This window comes from Lolium rigidum, chromosome 2, assembly GCF_022539505.1.
Source record: "Lolium rigidum isolate FL_2022 chromosome 2, APGP_CSIRO_Lrig_0.1, whole genome shotgun sequence".
Classification (NCBI taxonomy): Eukaryota; Viridiplantae; Streptophyta; class Magnoliopsida; order Poales; family Poaceae; genus Lolium; species Lolium rigidum.
This window is the reverse complement of record NC_061509.1, coordinates 290,763,148-290,770,227: the sequence shown is the minus strand read 5'-3', so window position 1 is coordinate 290,770,227 and position 7,080 is coordinate 290,763,148. Positions and strand designations below refer to the sequence as shown.

At 50.7% G+C, this 7,080-nt stretch overlaps 1 long non-coding RNA gene across 3 annotated transcripts; it reads left to right on the top strand.

Moving 5' to 3' along the window:
- The first annotated feature begins 3,110 nt into the window (after positions 1 to 3,110).
- LOC124689064 lies at positions 3,111 to 5,809 on the top strand. 3 transcript variants are annotated; one of them, XR_006998702.1, is made up of 5 exons: positions 3,111 to 3,244; positions 3,447 to 4,064; positions 4,324 to 4,422; positions 4,532 to 4,589; positions 5,511 to 5,809. It is a non-coding gene; the product is annotated as an uncharacterized LOC124689064 (long non-coding RNA). The 3 variants fall into 3 exon arrangements; XR_006998703.1 differs by having other exon boundaries at positions 3,447 to 4,422; positions 4,664 to 5,809; XR_006998704.1 differs by having other exon boundaries at positions 3,447 to 4,422; positions 4,532 to 5,437.
- The last annotated feature ends 1,271 nt before the right edge of the window (positions 5,810 to 7,080 follow it).

Here is a 7,080-nt window from a genome sequence, read left to right as displayed (position 1 = left end):
TTAAGTTGCAGGATACAAATAAAGTAACAAGTTAAGACGCGATAACATACCGCGGTGCCGGAGCCGTTGGTGTGGATGTCCTTGTTGCACACGTGAACGTGGAGATCACGCTGGATCTTGATCAACAGTCGGATCCGCTTGTCGATGGCATCGGCGGAGAGGTTGTCCTTGGACGCGCGCATAGGATCGTCGCGTCCCGTGTACTGGAACATCAGGCGGTCCCTGTGTTGCAGAGGTTGGATCCGCTTGGTAAACCAGGACATGGTAAGGTCCTTCCCCGTCAAACCCTCCTCTGTCAGCTTGCAGATCCGCCTAACCATTCGAGTCGGCCGAGGCGACTCGGAGAGATGAGGACATTGTGTCCGAGCTGGATTCTCGCTGGCAGGGCTGTTCTTGAAAGGTGGCAGCACCTTCTCGCTCGGCGGGTCGGAGACGTCCTTCAGATAGAAGAAACCCCCTGACCAGTATCGCGCGGATTCGTGGCGATCGGTTGGAGGGTAGACGCGGCCGGGGCGGAGCATAAAAGTGATTGATCCGCAGGTAGCAAGCTCGGAGGCTTTAGGGATCTTCTCCTTTTTCACGGAAAAGTAGTACTGAAATAGAGGAAGGTCAGGAGCTACCCGGAGATGGCCCTCGCAGAGTGTCACGTGGTTGCTGATTGCTAAGACAGAGTTTGGGGAAATATTGTGGGGCTGGAGCCCATAAGTCTTCAAGATTTCAGAAAAGAAATCAGATGGCGGAAAGGAGAATCCGCGCTCCACTAGTGCCTTTGTTATCACCATTTCTCCGTCTTCGGGAGCTGGAGTAGGGGCGCCCGGCAGTGTCCTCCAGGATCCGGGTTTAATAAAGCCCTCCGCCTCGAGGTTGGAGAGCTCCGCGTCGGTGGTAGTGCAGGGCCACCACTTTCCTTTAGACTCGTTGTCTCGTTGACGAGCCTTAGATTTCTTGGCTGCCTCTTCCGCTTTCTTTTCCATTCGTTCTGCGCCCGCGATGTCTTTCGGGTTAGCAGAGGTGCCCTCGATATTCTTGCCGGAACTCTTTGTGGACTCCAGCTGAACTGGGATGAGTGGAGGTGGGGCGGAGGAGATAGGCGTCGCCATGATTGGCTCGGAGGATGGAGGCGGAGTCGCAGAAGACATCTGAAGAAAAGAAGAGCGGTGGCGGAAAACATAATGTTAGCCGGATCCATGTCATCTTCCTAAGCGTCATCTCTATCAACTACGGCGAAAGACTAAAGCTCGAGAACTCACCGTAATGGATTCCGCGGTGGTCGGAGTCGCTGGCGGCGAGGATTTCGTGCGGTGGCTCGTCAAAGTTAAGAACTCGATGAACTGCGCGGTGGTGAGATCGCTCCGGCGAAACTCCGGCGAGTTTTCCGGCAGACTCCGGCACGGCGGCGGAAGAGCTCGTGGGCGGCGCTTTGCTGAGAGGTGAAAGAGGGGGTGAATGAGGAGTTAGGGTTGACGGTGGATATTTATAGGCCGGAGGGACGAGATTCGTGCTCCGCATCCTGTGGTCGGAACGCAAGCGTCGCGCCGTTGGATGTGTGACACGTGTCCAAAACCCTAAACGGTAAAAAATGGCTAAGGATAAGTTACCGCGCAAATCGCGCGAAAATGGCACCAGAATTGGCGGAACCGTTTGAGTCTCTTAAGATTCCGGGTAAGCAGCGCGAAGATAAGAAGTTCTTATTCAAAGCAGGGGGAACCCGGAAACGTATTCAAATCGTCGATGGATGAAATCCCGCAGAATGGGAGCATTTTCCGACTAGAGGTTGGGAAAAGAAGAAAATGTGAAGTTGGAGTTTTTCAAGTTTCTCCGCGTTACTGACATTGCCGGAGACCATGATGGACTAGCAAGGCGGAAGCGACGAGGTGAAACTCGGAGAACTGCGGGGGCTACTCGTTGTGGGTATACTTCATGGGTGTATCATCGACGGTGCCTAGATCCGGCAAGCCCGGGTGGCCCACGAGACGGTGATGAGGCATGTGGCCCATCGGGCGGCCCGATTCTTGTTGATCATGAAGGAAGAAGTCCGGCCCCGGGATCGATAGCCGGATCCGTACCGACATTAGGAGGAACCCGGATCCATGGAGGTCCATGAGGAACCCGGATCCAGTACGACATATATGGAAGGCGGATCCGTGACGTGCACGGCAAGATATTGTACCATAGTTAGGCTATCTGTAATCCGGCTAGGACTCTCCGTGTAAACCCTAGATCCGTGCGTCTTTATAAGCCGGATCCTGGGAGCCTTAGAGGCACAACCACAACTCATTGTAACATCGCGAAAGCGCCCAGATAATTCCAGACAAGCAGCAGTAGGCCCTGTCATCGTGCATGTGTTTCAAAGCTGGGTAACTCGCGTACCACCGTCCCGTGTGCACTCCGCCCTATGGCCCCTACTTCTTCTTCCCCTCGTGAGGATCCCTCCTCCGAGGTACCGTCAATTAGGCAACGACAGCGGCCGCTTCTCCTTGTGTCGAACCAAGTCCGAGAGGTTCGCCTACCAGAAACGCGCCGAGAAAGACGAGGCTCCGGCAGTGCGGTTGAGGCTGGGATGGGGACGAACCTCTTTTTGACGACTTGGTGCGACCTGGGCGACGGGCGGCTTACACCCCAGCGAGGATGGCCCCTCCTCCCCGTCGCCGACAGCCATGGTGGCCGATGGTGAGAGAAAAGAGGACCAGAGATGCATAGGTTGTTTCCGCTTAGTTTTTTTAGGGGATTTTTTTAGATAGGTCAAATAGCCCCGATCTATGTTGTTTGGGTCTTCTTCGTCATCTGTTCTTGTCCATAGATGTTGTGGAAGCAGCGCTGGTCGCCTGACTTTTGGAGTGGTTTTCTGTCCTCTCTGTGGTGTTACTGTGGTAGGAGACTCGTGACGGCCTGCCACACTATGTCCCGTCGCGCGTCGGCAGCACCAGTCCGGCTTGCCGTCCTGGACCCGCAGGCTTCACGGACGGCCACAGAGCCGCTCCCCATTCCGCTGCTCGACTCGGCTGTCGCGCTGCTGCTGGTGGACCGCCCTTCTGCCATGGCCGCTCCATTCCCGCCGGCCGCCGATTGAGATGAAGCTCAGCTGCACGAGCTGCCGGCCGCCGCTCGATTCGGTGGCAAGCCGCCACCAACGTTGGCCGCGTCGCTCGAGTGTGCTGCCACTTTCCACCAACGCCGCTGTTATGCATCTCCACCTCTGGCCGCCACTGTTCTGCATCTCCTGGACGGCTTCACTTGGATAGAGGTATGCTCCTTGATCATCAATATAGATCCCCACTTCAGATTTCGATTCCTCCCTCGGTTCTTCCTGTGCATCTAATTTCTATGCAATTTTATTGGCTATGGTGGTCATCATAGTTGTCAAAATGTCAGAGAGACAGGTAGTGATTAGAAAATCAGATTGCTATATTTTGATGTTACTTGTATGTGCTACGAAATATATGCAGTACTGCAGTGGCAAATGGATTCATATGAGAAACGGATTACTCACGGCACATCGACATTGCTAGAGGATCAATCATCGCAGGCACATCAGTCAAGATCTAGAAGGAAAACTGGTCGAGAATGGCCGCATGGTTAGTGGCTTGATTCATGATTGTGTTATGCAATTTTTCTTGATGCTAGCCTGCTGGTGTCTGCATTCATGCGTGTGTTTATACAGTTTTTCCTGTTCTTGGCAAGGAGTCGTGCTGGTGTCCTACTCGATCGACATGTGCAGGTGAGCTCTGTCTGCCTCCATGCCGCCGCTAACGCCTCTAAGTCCTGCGCCGTGGCGCCGCAGGAGGCCACCAGTGGTGGCATCGTTGGCGGTCCGGCCTTGATGCTCCCGGTAGTCATCGCTGTTCAGCCGACCAGAGCAGCGGCCTCTCCATGATCTCCCCGCACCAACTATTCATGGCGGCGCGCCCGCTGCAGCACGCCGCCGAGATAGCCATGTTGTTCGATGAGGCCGGCATCATATGTGGCAAGGAGGTACGGTGGCGTCCTCCTACTTCTTCCGAATCAGTGACACTCCTGGTCTTCTTATACGCGCGTTGTTTGCTGCTAATTCAACTATTCTTTTGGTATGTACAACTCACATCTCTGCATTTTTTTCCCTTTACTTCAACACACCCTGGAATCTGCTCACGTTCACCATTCGTTGGTAATTTTTAGTTGTAGATTTTTTCATTTACATCTCAGTCCGGCCTTAGTCGCATGAATGAAATCATTGTTATTACCTTTTTTTTCTTACTAAACACAGCCTGGGGTCTGCTCAAAGATATTGGTCAGTAGTATATGAATAAAAATAGTATATTGCTTTACCAGTACAGTATCCTGCAGATGAGCTCTTGATTATTCTGCCAAATCTCTCGGGAGTCAGGAGTATGTGTATAGATGATTGAATGCGTCGACTACTATGAAACAATGCAGCTAAATCTGGTACATCTCTTTGCATCTAACAAAAATTTGGGAGTTCCTATTGGCTTGAGTTAATACATGCATCTGAAACTGCGCACTTGCTTGACTAAGTTAACACATGCATCTACAGATCTGAATTCTGACTGGCATGACTGAACACATGCAATTCCTCCAGATTTAGACATGAGGTACCCATTTTTTTCTGATTATTCATCTATTGGTTCCTTTTGTGATACAGTCCTTCATGTTTTTTTTCGTTCAGATCTAATTGCTGCAACTTCACTGGCACATAAACATTTGATGGATTACTGAAAGATGCACGAGTTTTGGTTTCGATTTTTCAGGGTCCTGCAGTGATCATGCACATCAAGTATTTTTCAAAATGGCAAACTTCGAAATGCACGCAACACAGATTATCAACTTAAGGCGTTCGAGATAGTGAATAGATTTATGTACTATTAAATTAAGAAATAATCTTATAATGTTTTCAATTCGTTACAAAACTCAACAGATTTTGTGTATTGGTTGTTACTTCTATGGATGTCAATTGCTAGCTACATCAAAGGTACGGCTAATTATAAAAAGTTACAGGTATTATCTAAGCAATTTTAAAAGGTTTATCAGTGAGTGGAGGTCTCTCTCTAATAGAAAATGTCTCCCTGTCTGAACTGTCAGTTGGTGATTGGAAACGAAACTCAAATATGTAGAGCTGCATAAATATTGTTCTTCTATAGCTACGGTAGGTTTAGTACTTCTGTCGGATCATGATATCAGCTGTGGTGCATACATTTTTGTGTAGTCACATTTTTGGCTATGTTTTCTTAAGATTCAGGGCTTTTTTCATTGACGCATTTCTTACTTGCATGTCTACTATGTTGCTTTTTAGATGGTACAAGTGTGAGATTGAACTGTAATTTGTCCATTCACAATGACTCTAATGTGCTTCTATACATAGAGAAAATGATGTAACATCATTTTTTCGCTGGGGTTTGAGATTCGTGTTGCATGCCCAACTGGTATCATTCAAGGCTAAAATGTAATGTAATAATCAAGAACTATTAGGTTCAGTTTTCTAACTAAAGTAGTTACACACAATGTATATTTTGCAGGTGTCTCCAACAGTCGGTGGAGCAATTTAAGGAAACCCTGTTTGAAAGGCTTTGTTGCCATCATTGTTTAAATAGCTAATTACTGAGTACTTCCTCGGCAAAGGGATGATCTCAAATGAATATTTAAGTTTATTGGATCAAGATGCTGTAAATTCATATGAGAGAACATTTTTATTTTCCTTCATATTACTTTTAAGAGATTGCTGATCCATGTTTTTCTGAATGAGAAGTTTCATAGTTTGCTTTAATATGTAGTGAGGTTACTCTTATGTGAAATGACGCTGTCAGTTAAAAGTCTATATGTTATTCTTATCTTTCCTTGATATTTTGTTTGAATGATATTAGTAATAAATCTAAATTCCATGGTACAAATCCCTCAGTACTACTGTAGTAATCGTGTGTGTTCTATCTATGTAAGAGCATGTCTAACAGGTCCCGTATAACCCGCCTACCCCGTAAAATTCCGGCGGGATACGGGGCAGGCGCGATTTGGGGCGTCTAGCAGGCCCCGTATTCGGGCCGGCCCGTTTCGGCGGAATACGGGGCCCAGGAAATCGGCCCCGTCGCCCCGTACTTATAGTGGGCGCAGGTGCGAGTGAGGGGTTAACCCCTCACTCGCAACCCTAGCTCCGCCGTGCGCCACCGCCTCCTCCTCCTGCTCCGGCGAGCAATTAGTCGCTCCCCCGCGTCGCATTCCACCCGCCGCCACCTGCATGGACTCCCGCCGCTGTAGTAGCGCCTCGCCGGCGAGCGGATCGAAGCGATCCCGCTCGCCGGACACCGTGGAGGAGGCGTGGCGCTTGAAATGCAAGCGCTCCACCGCGGGGAGCCGCCGCGCGGCCTGCAAGTACGGCGGCGCGTATTACATGTCGGACTCGCTCCGGGAGTTCGCCGCTGGTGGGCGGTGGTACCACCAAGATCCGCCGCTCAAGCCGATGAGCGGCGCCGCCTTCGAGAAGTGGCGCGCTGAGTGGGAGCGTGAGTGCGCGGCGAAGGCGGCATGGGCGGCGCGCATCGGCAGCACCAGCGGTGGAGGAGGCGGAGGCGAGGAGGAAGCGGAGGCCGGCGAGGAGGAAGCGGAGGAGGCAGAGGAGGACGCGGCATACTTGCAGGCGGTGGCCGAATCCGAGGCGGAGGCCGCCGAGAAGGCGCGGGCGGAGGCAGACGAACAGGCGGCGGCCATCGCCGCCGTGGCGGAATTCCAGGCGAAGGAGGCTGCCGCCAGGGCGGAGGAGGAGGCTGCCGCCAGGGGGCCTTTCGTGCCATTCATCATCCTCGAGTAGCTAGGATCGCAGTAGATCGCTATGTATATGTATGATCCAGTGTATGATCAATGAAGATGAACTATGGTTTAATTTTCCCGGAGTTTTAATTTTTAAAAATACAGGGCGAAATACGGGGTCTGCTAGACGGAATGGTTCAACAAGACACACTTTTGGGATACGGGGCGAAAAACTCGCGTTATACGAGGCAGAGAAATAAGGGACCTGTTAGACATGCTCTAATAAACCTCTAAGTAGCAGTAAGACCGTATTGCTTGCTGATCTACCATTTGAACACACAAGGCGTG